Genomic DNA, 17,386 nt, shown 5'->3' with positions numbered 1-17,386 from the left:
CTGCCATCTGCCCCAGTGTCCTCCAGCCATCTGCCCCAGTGTCCTCCAGCCATCTGCCCCAGTGTCCTCCAGCATTGTCCCAGTGTCCTCCAGCAATCTGCCCCAGTGTCCTCCAGCATTGCCCCAGTGTCCTCCAGCCATCTGCCCCAGTGTCCTCCAGCATTGCCCCAGTGTCCTCCAGCATTGCCCCAGTGTCCTCCAGCCATCTGCCCCAGTGTCCTCCAGCATTGCCCCAGTGTCCTCCTGCCATCTGCCCCAGTGTCCTCCAGCCATCTGCCCCAGTGTCCTCCAGCATTGCCCTCAGTGTGTCCAGTCCACCGTTGTAAAAAAAAACAAAAAAAAAAACAAAGTCTCCTCACCTGTCCTCGCTCCAGCGCCGCGGTGAGCTCCCTCCAACAGAGCACACTCGCCGGCGACTGACAATGACGTCAGACGCCGGCGACGTGTGCGCCTGCGGCCGACATCAGCCGCCAGCCTCCAATTGGCTGGCGGCTGGTGTTAACTATTGACGTGCGGGCGCGTGCCCGCACGTCAATAGGAAACCGCCGCAGGCAGCGCCGGAAGGGGCCCGGTGAGCAGATGAGAAGGGGCCCCATGCGGGCCCCCTCTCTCTGCCCACCGGCTACGGCAGGGGGCCGGGGGCGGGCACATAAATGCCGGCGGCGGCCGCCGGCAGCGGCATTCGAATAACAGATGATCAGAGGGTCAACAGTGCGGTAGCCCAGGGCCCCCCCAGACCACTGGGCCCTGGGCTACCGCCCATATTGACCCTCTGATAATCCGCCCCTGCCTGGTCATCTTGAGATGTCAAAAAGACAATTTTCGTGTATATGGGACCTCTTATGACTTTTTATGGGCAATATGAATTTTTGAACCACGGGAGTTAAATACCCCCCTTTCTTTATATATTATGGAAGATTTTCTCATTATTGATATGTCCTTGTTTTGGCACTATTGCACTTCGTCACCTTATATCACTGCACTTTATTACCGTATACTAATATTGTCTTGTTTATTCATTTTTTTATTTATCTTGCTTATGCAAACATTATTACTTTTATTATTGGTACATGAGTATGCATCTTTCTTCATCTATTATTTTTCCCTTCACTTCCCTTTAGGCCAGATACCGGAGAAAACAGTACCGGAGTTATCCGTGGCCGTGTGCTCACGTAGGCCATCCGTGTGGGATCTGTGTGATGTCCGTGAGTACGTTTTTAGGGTCCGTGTGCTGTCTGTGTGCTGTACGTGTGTCCGTGTCTGTGTATTGCAACAATTTTTACAATTTTAACCCTATGACAGGGAAAAACGCACACGGACTCCACACTGACAGCATCCGTGTGCGGTACGTGTTTACACGGACCCATTGACTATAATGGGTCCGTGTGATCCTTGCGCTCCCACGAACACTGACATTTCTCCGTGTTTTGCAAACGGACACACGGTCCGTGAAAACACGCTGACATGTGCAGAGACACATTGATTTTAATGTGTCTACGTGAGTCAATGTCTCTGGTACGCGAGGAAACTGTCACCACACGTACCGGAGCCACTGACGTGTGAAACCGGCCTTACATATGCTTTCCCTCACTTAACCATTTATTATCACTTGCTTATAGGCAACTTATGCCTCTCACCTTCATCATTTTTATTTAATCCCTCCTTGGTGCCACTTTCCGTCGCTTGCATAGATATATATATATTGGTTAACTTAGTGACTCCGTATGCCATCTGTGGGTTTGGTTTTCAGCAGTTTCGGCAAAACATCTTTTATAGTGGTCCCTGTATTATTTTCTACTATGCCGCGTGTGGCGCCGCTTCCTCCCCCCTCCCCTTGCCTGTTCTGTTTTTTCAGGGGTTCGGGGTCGGGGCAGATGATGCTGCACGCGACACACGTCAAACCTACACCCATTCCTCCCTTTCTGGATGGTGCACATGCGCCGTCCTTCGGTTTCCATCTGACTTGCGGTCGGCGCCCCCTCTGTGACGCACAGTGCGTTCCACTGCGTGTCACAGGGTGCATGATCGGAAGTCCTTTTTGCTTATGGGAGTATCTGACTGGCTTCATGCGCCATAATCTATGCCAGATCTCTCGCCTGTACTCCTATACCCAGCACGCAAACTCCGCCTCTCAATTTATGCTAAACACACACTTGGGACATATTAACCCTCCCCATCCACCTAGTTTCCACCACGCCCCCCTGTATGAAGAAGTGGTAACGCGAAACGGCGCTCGTCGGGCGCAGGAGGTGACACCACTTCCTTTCAGGCTGCCTCACCCCTTCCACTCCCCACATTCAGGTAATATCGGCTTGCTTTAAACCATCTCTACACACAGATAGTGCTGCATTTGGTACATTTATTCCTTTTTTCCTTCATTTGGCCGCCATTGATGTTTATCTGCCATATTATATCCTTGAAGTCGCATGGACACGTTTACTTGCCCTATTTGAGCTCTATAGTATTTCCCCGGTCTGTGTCTTCCTAATCTAATGGACTACTAGTAACACATTGAGACGCCTTTTTTTTTTTTTTTTGCGCCCCTCTGTCTTAAATTAGTCCTTCTTTTTACCCATTGGAAATGACACAGCCCCTGTATAGATAAATACTCCCTCCTTTTCCAACACTTTGGGCAACATTTTTTTTTTTTGCAAACTAACTTCGTTAGATATATAGATAGCTCTATGTTTGCTACGTTTATCAACACTTTTTTCAATCTTTTACTTGACTGCCATTTAGTGGTAATCTTGGAATATAACCATTTATTCTGCTGCTGGCTACCTGTCATTTTGCAATCTCTGAACTGCTCTGTATGCACGATGACCTGTTTGTGGCGAGACTAAGGGTGTGTTTTTTCCGGTTTGTGTGTTCTTCTCTCATTAAAGGACTGTAAAGTTGAACAGCGAGACGTTATCCATGTCCACCTGCTTTAAAGTACTCCATAATATTAATTTAGGAATACACCTTCCGTGTGCTGATATATACAAAAAGTGCCATTTTTGTGTGTCACCTCCTGTCTTTTTTGGAGGTTCCACCTTTTCCATCATCTCTGTGTTTTTCAAAACATATATATTCTATTTTAAATATTTTGTTAATAAAGGACAATGCTTTTATATATTCTATTTTGTGTCACTTCATACCTAATTAGGTAACCTATGTAAGTACGTTTATCTGAAGTGCTATCTGCCAATTTAAATTTGGATTATGGGATTTACAAAATAACAACGGTAGACTGGTACAGAGGGGAGAGGCCCCTGCCCTTGCGGGCTTACATTTTACAGGATTATGGGGAAGGAGACAGTAGGTTGGGAGTTGCAGTAGCTCCAATGGTGATGAGGTGGCACTGTGATCATTGCAGGTTGTAAGCTTTCCTGAAGAGGTGGGTTTTCAGGTTCCGTCTGAAGGATCCGAATGTGGTGTATAATCAGATGTGTTGGGGCACAGAATTCCAGAGGATGGGGGATATTCGGGATAAGTCTTGGAGGCGGTTGGGTGAGGAGCAGATAAGTGTGGAGGAGAGAAGGAGGTCTTGGGAAGACCGGAGATTACTGGAAAGAAGATATCGAGAGATTGGAGATATACGGAGGAGAAAGGTTATGGATGGCTTTGTAGGTCAGTATTAGCAGTTTGAACTGGATACGCTGGGAAATTGGGAGCCAGTGAAGGAATTTGCAAAGGAGGGAAGCAGAAGTGTAGTGAGGAGAGAGATTAATTAGTCGGGCAGCAGAGTTAAGGAGGGACTGGAGAGGTGCGAGAAGGTAGGTGTCAGGGATACAATATATGTTAGGACAAATCCATGATATCACAGGCCGGGAAGGTCACGAGTACCACCTGCTGTGATCTTTGGAGCAAACCGCTCTCTGCTACCCCCATCGTCCGGACAATTACACGATTGGCTGACGATCATCGGAGAAGGCCGCAACCTGTTTGCACCACTAGGCTACCTATCGGAAAATTAATAGTTAGCGCACGGCATATACACCTCCGGATTCTAACACATGGAATATGTGTGCACACCCTGGTACAACCGCTAACAAACAGCTAACTCTCCAATGCTCCCAGACTACTCGCCACCACCACTAATCTGTTTCGGTTGATGAGACTCCGCTTATGGTTGCTTATGACTTCAAGGCGTAGTTTACAGAACAGAACTATTACATTTTATATTTAATCCAAAGGGAGACAGTGTTTGTGAAAAATATAAAAAAGATTTTAGAAGGGGGACAAAACAATACACCATAAACAGTTACATAAAATAAAAGGGAGTAACAGGAGAACTTACTACACCGATCGCAGAGATGAGTCAGTTTAGCCTAAGGAGAGCGCTTCGATTTGGTTGTCGATAAACAGGGCCCCTGCATACATACATGCACGATATGTAGCTCTCTGCACGAATGCTGACTATAATTTTTTATGAGGCCCCGAGTCCCACGCACACACCTCTCTGTGATGACCTCACAAGGTCCCGGTTGTGGGCTGGTTCAGCCCTTCAGAATTTTAGGAAATCCCAATTTATAACTCCTCATAGAGTGATCACAGAATGTCGAGACTGATGTCTTCTTTTGTATCAGGATTTTATCAAAGTGTGGAGACCAAACATGGCCTAGCTGCTGGTGGTTATATAGTCCCTATGGATTTGGGGCCTTTTGGTGGGGGTTATAATTAAAGTATTTTCCTTGAGAAAGCCACGGTGGCAAAACGTACGTTGGAGCTGGAGCTATAGGAGCCACTGATCCCTTACCATTGGTATTTATCCATGATTCTTTATATTTTCTATGCACTTTATTTTTAGACTTAGATTTTTTTTTTCTGTCTATTAACTTTTGCACTTTATAAAGATTATGTATAAGGGATCATTTATAATTATGTTTTTTGGTCAGCTTTCCCAATTATGATTATATTATATTATCTCCTTGTACAATGGTATATTGATGTCATTGTTGTCAGTTTTCTCTAATATTGTGATTAATAAAATAATTTTAAAATTTTCCATATTTTGGACCCCCATTTTTTTGGTATATTCACCTTTTGAGTAAGTTGTTCATGGTAATATTAGTATAATGGTTTTTTTTAATTAATTAGCAGTATTGTAGTATTCGGTCACTATGTGATGGTAATGTGAGGTCATCTGGTCATGGTTTGACTGTATTTATTCCTTGTATGTTTTGTAATTTGGTCACTATGTGGTGGTGATATGTGGTCTGGTCACAGAGTGGCGGTATTTGTTCCTTGTATGTGGTATTATTGATCATTTTAAAAAAATGAATGTGACACATTCCATTAAAGAGAAATAAATAAAATTATACCAAAAAAGAGTATTGGATATTTTAACAAATGTTTATTGATGAGCAAATATACTCGTTACTCGAGATTTCCTGAGCACGCTCGGGTGTTCTCCGAGTATTTTTTAGTTGTCGGAGATTTAGTTTTCATCTCTTCAGCTGAATGACTTACATCTGTTAGCCAGCATAAGTACACATGGGGGTTGCCTGGTTGCTAGGGAATCCCCACATGTAATCAAGCTGGCTAACAGATGTAAATCATTCAGCTGCGGCGATGAAAACTAAATCTCTGAGCACTAAAAAATACTCGGAGGTCACCCGCGCATGCTCGGGAAATCTCGAGTAACGAGTATATTCGCTCATCACTACAAATGTTTAATAGGTTAGAGTAGAGTAGAGTCTACCTTGTCGTAGCGGCAACTTAAAAAATCTTTTGGCCAAAACAAAAGCTGATGGCTATGTATGTGATATGGTGTTCAATGGGAACTGTTAATGTGTGATTGATGAGGACAGAGTACAGAAGTGGATTTTTTCCAAGGCTGGGTGGTGGGACTGTGCAAGGTTTGAGGGGTAGAGACGCATCTGGGGTGGAGCCTGGACAGGGTCTCAAGGGGGCCTGAAAATGTTGCTGATAGGAAACAAAGGATGGTTATTAATGGAACACACTGAGATTGAGTCAGTTAACATTGGCGTGCCACAATTATCAGTCACCGCGGCTGCATCGGGGCCCAGAGTTGGAGGGGTCCCGCAACGACGGCGCACTTCCAGCTGAGATGTATGGCGACGCAGAGAACCTGCCGACTCCTTACATTGCCACATATGCCACTGGCCTATAAGAGGTTGGCAGCTGACATCGGCATGACCCTAACTGGGGGAACATGACAGCAATGTCATGCACCATGGCTCACACACCAAAGATCATATGTAGCAAGATGGGAGCAGCAGATCAGAGGCAGGAGCTACTGGACAGAACAGAGGACAATTGTTTCATCTAACACATCATCCGGCACACCGGGAAAAAGTCCTTCTCACTAGCTGGACTGGGGGAAGGTTCCTGCACTAACATGAGACTGCTTTATAGTGTGTGGAAGCTACATACCTCAGCCTGGTCCTGCGAGGCTGGCTGACCGTAGGTAATGATCATGCCGACTGGCCCTACAGCCCCTTATCTATAGTATGATGGCCCCCACAGCCCCTTATCTATAGTATGATGGTCCTACAGAACCTTATCTATAGTATGATGGTCCTACAACCCCTTATCTATAATATAATGGCCCACAGCCCCTTATCTATAGTATGATGGCCCTACAGCCCTTTATAATATTATGGCCCAACAGCGCCTTACCTATAGTATAGTGACGCCACAGCCCCTTATCTGTAGTATGATGGCCCCCACAGCCCCTTATTATAATAGGATGGCCCCCACAACCAAATAATATAAAAAAAAAAATAAAGATCATACCTAATCTTGATTCCTGGCACCATAGCCTCCCCCTCCTTTTCTATAGTGGGCCTGCAGGGTGGAGTGCTTCAATGACATGATCACTTGACCTGTGTCAATATGCTGATATCTCACAATTCACAGGCCATCAGCAGCTGCGGTTTACGCTATGGACAGTGATAGGGTAGGGAGCTTGTGTCTTGCTGCTGTATTATGGGATTGAACTGTATTGTTGTCAAGTTGAAGCCAACACAGTTCAATGCGGCAGTCGCAGGAGATAAGGGGCTCTGCGCAAATCGTTCGGGGCTAGAGCCCTGGATCTTTGAGGCTAGAAACTCCCCTGCCCAACGGTCAAGCCTATCCTCACCATCAGAGGCTCAAGTGAAAACCACTTAGTCATGGCCTTCCAGGGTAAGCCTGGTCCAGACCCACCACCATCACACTGCCCTTCTGAATCCATGAAGGGAAGCTGTCCTATGATTTGTGCTGCCCAAATTGCAGCAGGAGTCCCAGCCAGGTATAGTGTCTGGAATGCTCTGGCCTCAGCTAGAATATGCGGTGAAGATGCTTCCAGGACACATGGCAAACCAGGCCAGCTTTTCTGTACATGACTGACAGCTCCCTGTCCATTAACTCTGGCAGCGCTGGAGAGAGTCGGTGGGTGGCGGAGGGTACTGATCATGGGTCTCCTGCAAGATCTTTGTGTATGTTTGCACAGTGAGGAATGGCTCTGTATTTGCTCAGGATTTGACGCAGGTGAAATCTGCATCTGAGGTCACTGGCAGGTCACCTGCGTGTTTGATGCAATTTTTACATGCGTTTTTTTATGCTTTTTTTCTTTACATGCATTTTTTGTCACTTGAAATAAAGCTTTTTGAAAGTTGGCTTCTGGGAAGGAAAAAAGAATGATATCCTGTTTGCAGATAGGGTAGTCAGTAAATCTGCAGGTTGGACCTGCATTCAGTAAACGCTGCAGGTTGGACGCTGCGTACATCTGCAGCATCCAGATGTTAAAGCATAATGGAGGGCATTTCAAGAAATCCCATCTCCACTATGCTTTCAAAGACGCAAACGGTAGACCTGCGTTAACGGACATGTGGCGCGTCTTTCCAGACCGCAGCATGTCTATTTACGATACGGAGACACTCATTCCCCGCAGCGTAAATTTCCCATAGGCTATCATTGGATCCGGCAAAACCACATCTAATAATTATTAGTCATATGCATAATAAATGCGGAAACGCAGCTTACTACGCATGCGTACTAATTTACATGTGTTGAATCTGGTGTCACATCTGGTAGTATGTGACGGGTCGGTGTCACACCTGCGAGTGTGATGCGAGAGACTCGCGCAAGTCTCTCACATCAACAACAGGCACTACCGCCGGCACTCAGACCGAGTGCCGGGTGTTGATGTGAGAGACTTGCGCAAGTTTTTCACATCACACTCGCAAGTGTGACAGCAGCCACACAGGAATATGTAATGTCCTTTCCTTTTTTTTTTACTGAATAAATATATATTTTTTAAAAATGGTGTGGGCTCCTGTGCAATTTTCAAAACCAGCAGATGAAAAACCAGTGACTGGGGGGCTAATACCCATGGAGCTTCCCAGGCTATTAATATCACCTCACAGCTGTATACTTAGCCTTTACTGGCTATTAAAATAGGGGGACCCCCCAAAAAATGAGTTGGGGTCCCCTATAATTAATAACCAGCTAAGGCTAGGCAGACAGCTGTGGCCTGATATTAATAGCCTAGGAAGGGACCAGGGATATTGCCCCCCCTGCTAAAAACACCAGCTCTCAGCGGCCCCAGAAATGGCGCATCTCTAAGATGCATCAATTCCGGCACTTAGCCTTGCTCTTCCCACTTGCCCTGTAGCGGTGGCAAGTGGGGTAATAGTTTGGGGGTTAATGTCACCTTTGTAATGTAAGGTGACATCAAGCCCATTAGTAATGGAGAGGCGTCAATAAGACCTCTATCTATTACTAATGCTATAGTTGTTAAGGGGTTAAATAAAGACACAGCCAGAATAAAGTATTTTAATGACATAAAACACAACACAGTTTTCCTATCTTTTATTGTTCTGCTAATTCCCGGAATCCCTCGATCTCCTGCAAAAAAAAAAAAATAATAAACCAACACAAATACTTCCTCTCCGACGTAGTCCTTAACCCCTTCATGACCCCATCTTTTTTCGGTTTTGCATTTAAGTTTTCTTCTCCCCTTCTTCCCAGAGCCATAACTTTTTTTATTTTTCCATCAATATGCTAGAAATTGGAGAAAAAATTCAGTGTGGTGAAATTGCAAAAAAAGTGCAATCCCACACTTGTTTTTTTGTTTGGCTTTTTGCTAGGTTTACTAAATGCTAAAACTGACCTGCCATTATGATTCTCCAGGTCATTACGAGTTCATAGACACCAAACATGTCTAGGTTATTTTTTATCTTAAAAAAAATTCCACACTTTGCTTAAAAAAAAAAAAATTGCGCAATATTCCGATACCCGTAGCGTCTCCAGTTTTCATGATCTGGGGTTCGGTGAGGGCTTATTTTTTGCGTACCGAGCTGACATTTTTAATGATACCATTTTGGTGCAGATACCTTCTTTTGATCGCCTGTTATTGCATTTTAATGCAATGTCGCGGTGACCAAAAAAGCATAATTCTGGCGTTTCAAATTTTTTTCTCACTACGCCATTTAGCGATCACTTTAATCCTTTTTCTATTGATAGATCAGGCGATTCTGAATGCACAATACCAAATATGTGTATATTTGATTTTTTTTTTTATTGTCTTATTTTGAATGGGGCGAAAGGGGGGTGATTTAACCCCTTCCCGACCTGTGACACAGCGAAAGTCGGTGCCAATCCGACCTGTGACGCATATGCTGTGTCACAGAATGATCGCGTCCCTGCAGATCGGGTGAAAGGGTTAACTCCCATTTCACCCGACCTGCAGGGACAGGGGGAGTGGTAGTTTAGCCCAGGGGGGGGTGGCTTCACCCCCCCCCCCCCCCGTGGCTACGATCGCTCTGATTGGCTGTTGAAAGTGAAACTGCCAATCAGAGCGATTTGTAATATTTCACCTATTATAACTGGTGAAATATTACAATCCAGCCATGGCCGATGCTGCAATATCATCGGCCATGGCTGGAAACATTGATGTGCCCCCACCCCACCCATCGCCCCCCCAGCCCTCCGATCTGTCCTTTACACTGCTCCGCTCCCCTCCGTCCTCCTGTCAGCTCCCCCCCGTGCTCTTGTCCGCTCACCTCCGTGCTCCAATCACCCCCCCTGCAGTCCGATCCACCCCCCCGCAGTCCGATCCACCCCCCCTGCAGTCCGATCCACCCCCCGATGCTCCAATGCACCCCCCCGTGCTCCGATCCACCCCCCTGTGCTCCGATTTACCCCCCCATGCTCCGATCCACCCCTTCCCCGTGCTCCCCCCCACCCCATCATACTTACCGAGCCTCCCGTGGTCCGTGGTCTCCTTTCCTGGGCGCCGCCATCTTCCAAAATGGCGGGCGCATGCGCAGTGCGCCCGCCGAATCTGCCGGCCGGCAGATTCGTTTCAAGTGCATTTTGATCACTGCGATAAAACCTATCGCAGAGATCAAAATAAAAAAAATACTGAATGACTCCCCCCTTTGTCACCCCCATAGGTAGGGACAATAATAAAATAAAGATTTTTTTTTTCTTCCACTAAGGTTGGGGTAAGGGTTAGGGGTAGGGTTAGGGGTAGGGTTAGGGGTAGGGTTAGGGTTTCGGTATGTGCACACGTATTCTGGTCCTCTGCGGATTTTTCCGCTGCGGATTTGATAAATCCGCAGTGCTAAACCACTGCGGATTTATGGCAGATTTACCGCGGTTTTTCTGCGCATTTCACTGCGGTTTTACAACTGCGATTTTCTATTGTAGCAGTTGTAAAACCGCTGTGGAATCCGCAGAAAGAAGCGACATGCTGCGGAATGTAAACCGCTGCGTTTCCGTGCAGTTTTTCTGCAGCATGTGTACAGCAATTTTTGTTTTCCATAGGTTTACATTGAACTGTAAACTCATGGGAAACTGCTGCGGATCCGCAGCGTTTTCCGCAGCGTGTGCACATACCTTTAGAATTAGGCCATGTGCACACGGTGCGGATTTGGCTGCGGATCTGCAGCAGTGTTCCATCAGGTTTACAGTACCATGTAAACCTATGGAAAACCAAATCCGCTGTGCCCATGGTGCGGAAAATACCACGCGGAAACGCTGCGTTGTATTTTCCGCAGCATGTCAATTCTTTGTGCGGATTCCGCGGCGTTTTACACCTGTTCCTCAATAGGAATCCGCAGGTGAAATCCGCACAAAAAACACTGGAAATCCACGGTAAATCCGCAGGTAAAACGCAGTGCCTTTTACCCGCGGATTTTTCAAAAATGATGCTGAAAAATCTCACACGAATCCGCAATGTGGGCACATAGCCTTAGGGTTAGGGTTGGAATTAGGGTTGTGGTTAGGGTTAGGGGTGTGTTGGGGTTAGGGTTGTGGTTAGGGGTGTGTTGCGGTTAGGGTTGTGATTAGGGTTATGGCTACAGTTGGGATTAGGGTTAGGGGCGTGTTGGGGTTAGTGTTGGAGGTAGAATTGAGGGGTTACCACTGTTTAGGCACATCAGGGGTCTCCAAACGCAACATGGCGCCACCATTGATTCCAGCCAATCTTGTATTCAAAAAGTCAAATGGTGCTCCCTCACTTCCGAGCCCCGACGTGTGCCCAAACAGTGGTTTACCCCCACATATGGGGTACCAGCATACTCAGGACAAACTGTGCAACAATTACTGGGGTCCAATTTCTCCTGTTACCCTTGTGAAAATAAAAAAATGCTTGCTAAAATATCATTTTTGAGGAAAGAAAAATGATTTTTTATTGTCATGGCTCTGCGTTGTAAACGTCTGTGAAGCACTTGGGGGTTCAAAGTGCTCACCACATATCTAGATAAGTTCCTTGGGGGGTCTAGTTTCTAAAATGGGTCACTTGTGGGGGGTTTCTACTGTTTAGGCACACCAGGGGCTCTGCAAACGCAACGTGACGCCCGCAGAGCATTCCATCAAAGTCTGCATTTCAAAACGTCACTACTTCACTTCCGAGCCCCGGCATGTGCCCAAACAGTAGTTTATCCCCACATATGGGGTATCACCGTACTCAGGAGTAACTGGACAACAAATATTGGGGTCAAATTTCTCCTGTTACCCTTGGGAAAATTAAAAAATTCTGGGCTAAATAATTATTTTTGAGGAAAGAAAACATTTATTATTTTCACGGCTCTGCATTATAAACTTCTGTGAAGCACTTGGGGGTTCAAAGTGCTCACCACACATCTAGATAAGTTCCTTTCGGGGTCTAGTTTCCAAAATGGGGTCACTTGTGGGGGGTTTCTACTGTTTAGCCACATCAAGGGCTCTGCAAACGCAACGTGACGCCCACAGAGCATTCCATTAAAGTCTGCATTTCAAAACGTCACTACTTCACTTCCGAGCCCCGGCATGTGCCCAAACAGAAGTTTACCCCCACATATGGGGTATCACCGTACTCAGGAGAAACTGGACCACAACTTTTGGGGTCTAATTTCTCCTGTTACCCTTGGGAAAATAAAAAATTGCAGGCTAAAAGATCATTTTTGAGAAAATAATTTTTTATTTTATTTTCATGGCTCTGCGTTATAAACTTCTGTGAAGCACTTGGGGGTTCAAAGTCCTCACCACACATCTAGATTAGTTCCTTTGGGGGTCTAGTTTCCAAAATGTTGTCATTTGTGGGGGATCTCCAATGTTTAGGCACACAAGGGCTCTCCAAACATGACATGGTGTCCGCTAATGATTGGAGCTAATTTTCCATTTAAAAAGCCAAATGGCGTGCCTTCCCTTCCGAGCCCTGCCGTGTGCCCAAACAGTGGTCTACCCCCACATATGGGGTATCAGCGTACTCAGGAGAAACTGGACAATAACATTTGGGGTCCAACTTCTCCTAATACCCTTGGCAAAATAGGAAATTACAGGCTAAAAAATCATTTTTGAGGAAAGAAAAGTTATTTTTTATTTTCTTGGCTCTGCGTTATAAACTTCTGTGAAGCAGCTGGGGGTTTAAAGTGCTCAATATGCATCTAGATAAGTTCCTTGGGGGGTCTAGTTTCCAAAATGGGGTCACTTGTGGGGGAGCTCCAATGTTTAGGCACACAGGGGCTCTCCAAAACGCGACATGGTGTCAGCTAACGATGGAGATAATTTTTCATTCAAAAAGTCAAATGGCGCTCCTTCCCTTCCGAGCCTTACCATGTGCCCAAACAGTGGTTTACCCCCACATGTGAGGTATCGGTGTACTCAGGGGAAATTGCCCAACAAATTTTAGGATCCATTTTATCCTATTGCCCATGTGAAAATGAAAAAATTGAGGCGAAAAGAATTTGTTTGTGAAAAAAAAGTACTTTTTCATTTTTACGGATCAATTTGTGAAGCACCTGTGGGTTCAAAGTGCTCACTATGCTTCTAGATAAGTTCCTTGGGGTGTCTAGTTTCCAAAATGGGGTCACTTGTGGGGGAGCTCCAATTTTTAGGCACACGGGGGCTCTCCAAACGTGACATGGTGTCCGCTAAAGAATGGAGCCAATTTTTCATTCAAAAAGTCAAATGGCGCTCCTTCCTTTCCAAGCCCTGCCGTGCGCCCAAACAGTGGTTTACCCCCACATATGAGGTATCAGCGTACTCAGGACAAATTGGACAACAACTTCCGTGGTTCAGTTTCTCCTTTTACCATTGTGAAATCAAAAAAATTGTTGCTAAAAGATAATTTTTGTGACTAAAAAGTTAAATGTTCATTTTTTCCTTCCATGTTGCTTCTGCTGCTGTGAAGCACCTGAAGGGTTAATAAACTTATTGAATGTGGTTTTGAGCACCTTGAGGGGTGCAGTTTTTAGAATGGTGTCACTTTTGGGTATTTTCAGCCATATAGACCCCGTAAACTGACTTCAAATGTGAGGTGGTCCCTAAAAAAAATGGTTTTGTAAATTTCGTTGTAAAAATGAGAAATCGCTGGTCAAATTATAACCCTTATAACTTCCTAGCAAAAAAAAATTTTCTTTCCAAAATTGTGCTGATGTAAAGTATACATGTGGGAAATGTTATTTATTAACTATTTTGTGTCACATAACTCTCTGGTTTAACAGAATAAAAATTCAAATTGTGAAAATTGCGAAATTTTCAAAATTTTCGCCAAATTTCCATTTTTATCACAAATAAACGCATAATTTATTGACCTAAATTTACCACTAACATGAAGCCCAATATGTCACGAAAAAACAATCTCAGAACCGCTAGGATCCGTTGAAGCGTTCCTGAGTTATTACCTCATAAAGGGACACTGGTCAGAATTGCAAAAAACGGCAAGGTCTTTAAGGTCAAAATAGGCTGGGTCATGAAGGGGTTAAACTTTTATATATTTTTCATTTTTTAAAACATTTTTTTTTTTACTTTTGCCATGCTTCAATAGCCTCCATGCCAGAAGCTGGCACAACTCGATGGGCTCTGCTACATAGGAGCGATGTTCAGATCGCTCCTATGTAACTGAATTACTTCTTTGCTATGAGCGCCGACCATAGAGCAATAGACCTCTGGATGTCATGCCGATGATCGCTGACCCCCGATCACGTGACGGGGTCAGCGATGCGCTCATTTCCAGCCCGATGGCCGGAAGCGCTAGTTAAATGCCGCTGTCAGTGTTTGACAGCGGCATTTAACTAGTTAATAGCGGTGGACAACCACAAGATGGCAGTAAATAAACCGTCATCCCCAAGAAGCCAACCATTCATTAAAAGTTTAAATCAATTTTATTATACAAACAAAAACATAAAGACAATACATATACATATTAAAAAGCTACATATATCTTCCGGGTAAATACCCCATGGGAACGCCAAGAGTGACACACTATGTTAACGTTAGACCAAAAAATTACTTATCTAAAGTTCACAAGCAAGCCTCCTCATGAAACATATAGAGTTAAATATAGGGTGCAGTATGCATCCACTTAATAGTAACTATGTCCATGTGAATACCGCCATCTTATTAACCACTACATTCTATATATACCTCCACCTTATAAAGATCCCCTAATATCAAATAGCCACAGGCTAATCAAAAGAATGCGAAAAAGGTAGATAGTAAGAATATTGATATTACCTCCAGCAGGTCCTAGATACTGTGCGTCCACCCTGGCTGATTCCCAGCGCCCCAACGCGCGTTTCGCCCTTGCTTCTTCCGGGGGCGTCCAGCATAACACATAAATAACACAAAACAACATATTGAAACAATAGCAGCAACAGCAGCAGCGTCCATTCTTCTTTCTTGATGAACTTCCTTTAATAAGATATAACGTGGGCATCATTTCACATTTCACATAGCACCGATCAAGATAGGCCCATACAGATATACTAAAACGAATAAAAACACATAATTAACATACATAATCAAAAATACATGTAAAATCACCCATACCCTAAAAAATACCTCTCATAACAGTATAATATTCCTACCACCTACCAAGCACTGAGAAACCAATTCAAATAAGACAAGGCAAATAACCCACTCTATAGAAAGGCTGAGAAACCCAAACTCTCATTAAGCCCATTAGGACTTAGGGTTCCCAGGCGGTATATCCATTTACTCTCCGTTTGGGCTAATATTTTTGCCAGGTCCCCTCCACGGATGCCCAGCGTAATCTGATCTATAGCCTTCACAACAAGACCACTAGCATTACATCCATGATGTGCCTTGAAATGTCTAGCAAAGGGCTTCAAGGCTACATCATTATCCGCATCTTTTGCCTTTAGGATGTCCCGGACATGTTCTCTCGTTCTTAATTTCAGTTCCCTTGTTGTGAGGCCAATATACACTTTTCCGCAGGGACATTGCGAATGGTACACCACTCCTTGTGAACTGCAGTTCAAATGTTTCCGGATCGCATATTTTTTAGACCCATCGAAATTGCAAAAATTCGTTGCTTTTATGTGGTTATAACAGCCTTTACATAAACCGCATGGGAAGAAACCAAGTCTTCCCATGTTTCTTTCCTTTTTCTTTTTCTCATAATGGCTGTGTACCAACGTATCCTTTAGATTTGCAGACCTTCTAGCAACAAAAGAAGGACGATCCGGCAAAATTCGCCTCAAAATAGGGTCCACTTGCAGAACCTTCCAATGTTTAGATATAATCTCTCTAAGTTCATTCCATTTATTGTTATAAGTAGAAATGAAACGTACTTGTTCCGGGTGGTCCTGTTTTCTGGCTCCAGACGAATCCTTATACAACAGTTGGTTCCGCGGTGTCTTGGAGGCCCTGAGGTATCCCCTTCTTATCATCCTTTTGCTGTACCCCCTTTCTGTAAATCTTCTTGTCAAATCCATGGCTTGTTTTTCGAAGCTACTTTCATCCGAACAGATTCTCCGAGCCCGGAGAAACTGTCTAACCGGAATTCCCCGAATCGTGGAGATGGGATGGGAGGAATCTGCATATAGAAAAGAATTAGTTGCGGTGGACTTTCTAAAGATGTCAGTATTGACCACACCATCAGGATTCACTGAAATCTGGATATCCAAAAACTCAATTTCTCTTCCATATTTGAACGTAAGCCTGATATTCTTGGAATTGTTATTCAAATGTTGCATTACGCGTTCCAAACCTTCCAAAGGGCCTTCCCATATAAACAGAACATCATCGATGTATCTCATCCAGTTGTGAATGTGACATGTCCTGGATGAGATCACCCTGAAAAACCTCCCTTTCCCAAGCCCCCAAAAATAAATTGGCATACGAGGGGGCACAAGAGGCCCCCATCGCAGTACCTTGCAACTGTAAATAAATCCGGTTATTGAAAGTAAAAACGTTGTGAGTCAATAAAAATTCAAGTAGAACCATAATTAGTTCCACCATTTCCGCCTCAAAAGGGCCAGATTTAAGAAAAAAATCGGACTGCCTCTAAACCATCTTGATGTCGTATGGAAGTGACGCCCCCGGAAGAAGCAAGGGCGAAACGCGCGTTGGGGCGCTGGGAATCAGCCAGGGTGGACGCACAGTATCTAGGACCTGCTGGAGGTAATATCAATATTCTTACTATCTACCTTTTTTGCATTCTTTTGATTAGCCTGTGGCTATTTGATATTAGGGGATCTTTATAAGGTGGAGGTATATATAGAATGTAGTGGTTAATAAGATGGCGGTATTCACATGGACATAGTTACTATTAAGTGGATGCATACTGCACCCTATATTTAACTCTATATGTTTCATGAGGAGGCTTGCTTGTGAACTTTAGATAAGTAATTTTTTGGTCTAACGTTAACATAGTGTGTCACTCTTGGCGTTCCCATGGGGTATTTACCCGGAAGATATATGTAGCTTTTTAATATGTATATGTATTGTCTTTATGTTTTTGTTTGTATAATAAAATTGATTTAAACTTTTAATGAATGGTTGGCTTCTTGGGGATGACGGTTTATTTACTGCCATCTTGTGGTTGTCTATAGTTATTTGGGAAGTACCATTAATAGGTATAGATTTGGACTTTTTGGATTATTAGTTAATAGCGGTGGTTGCATCGCGATTCCACCTGCCCCTATTGCGGGCACATGTCAGC

The 17,386-nt window shown here is 44.5% G+C and overlaps 1 protein-coding gene across 1 annotated transcript in view; it reads left to right on the top strand.

Annotated features, from left to right (window-relative positions):
• The first annotated feature begins 2,288 nt into the window (after nucleotides 1-2,288).
• LOC138665451 (zinc finger protein OZF-like) overlaps nucleotides 2,289-17,386 on the top strand; it is a 61,505-nt gene continuing 46,407 nt past the window's right edge. The window contains exon 1 of the mRNA XM_069752953.1: nucleotides 2,289-2,301. The gene's annotated coding sequence lies outside the window, so the exon portion shown is untranslated. The remainder of the gene's footprint in view (nucleotides 2,302-17,386) is intronic.

This window comes from Ranitomeya imitator, chromosome 2 (genome assembly GCF_032444005.1).
Source record: "Ranitomeya imitator isolate aRanImi1 chromosome 2, aRanImi1.pri, whole genome shotgun sequence".
In the NCBI taxonomy this organism is placed as follows: Eukaryota; Metazoa; Chordata; class Amphibia; order Anura; family Dendrobatidae; genus Ranitomeya; species Ranitomeya imitator.
Note: the sequence above shows the minus strand (reverse complement) of the source record. Positions and strands in the feature narration are given on the sequence as shown.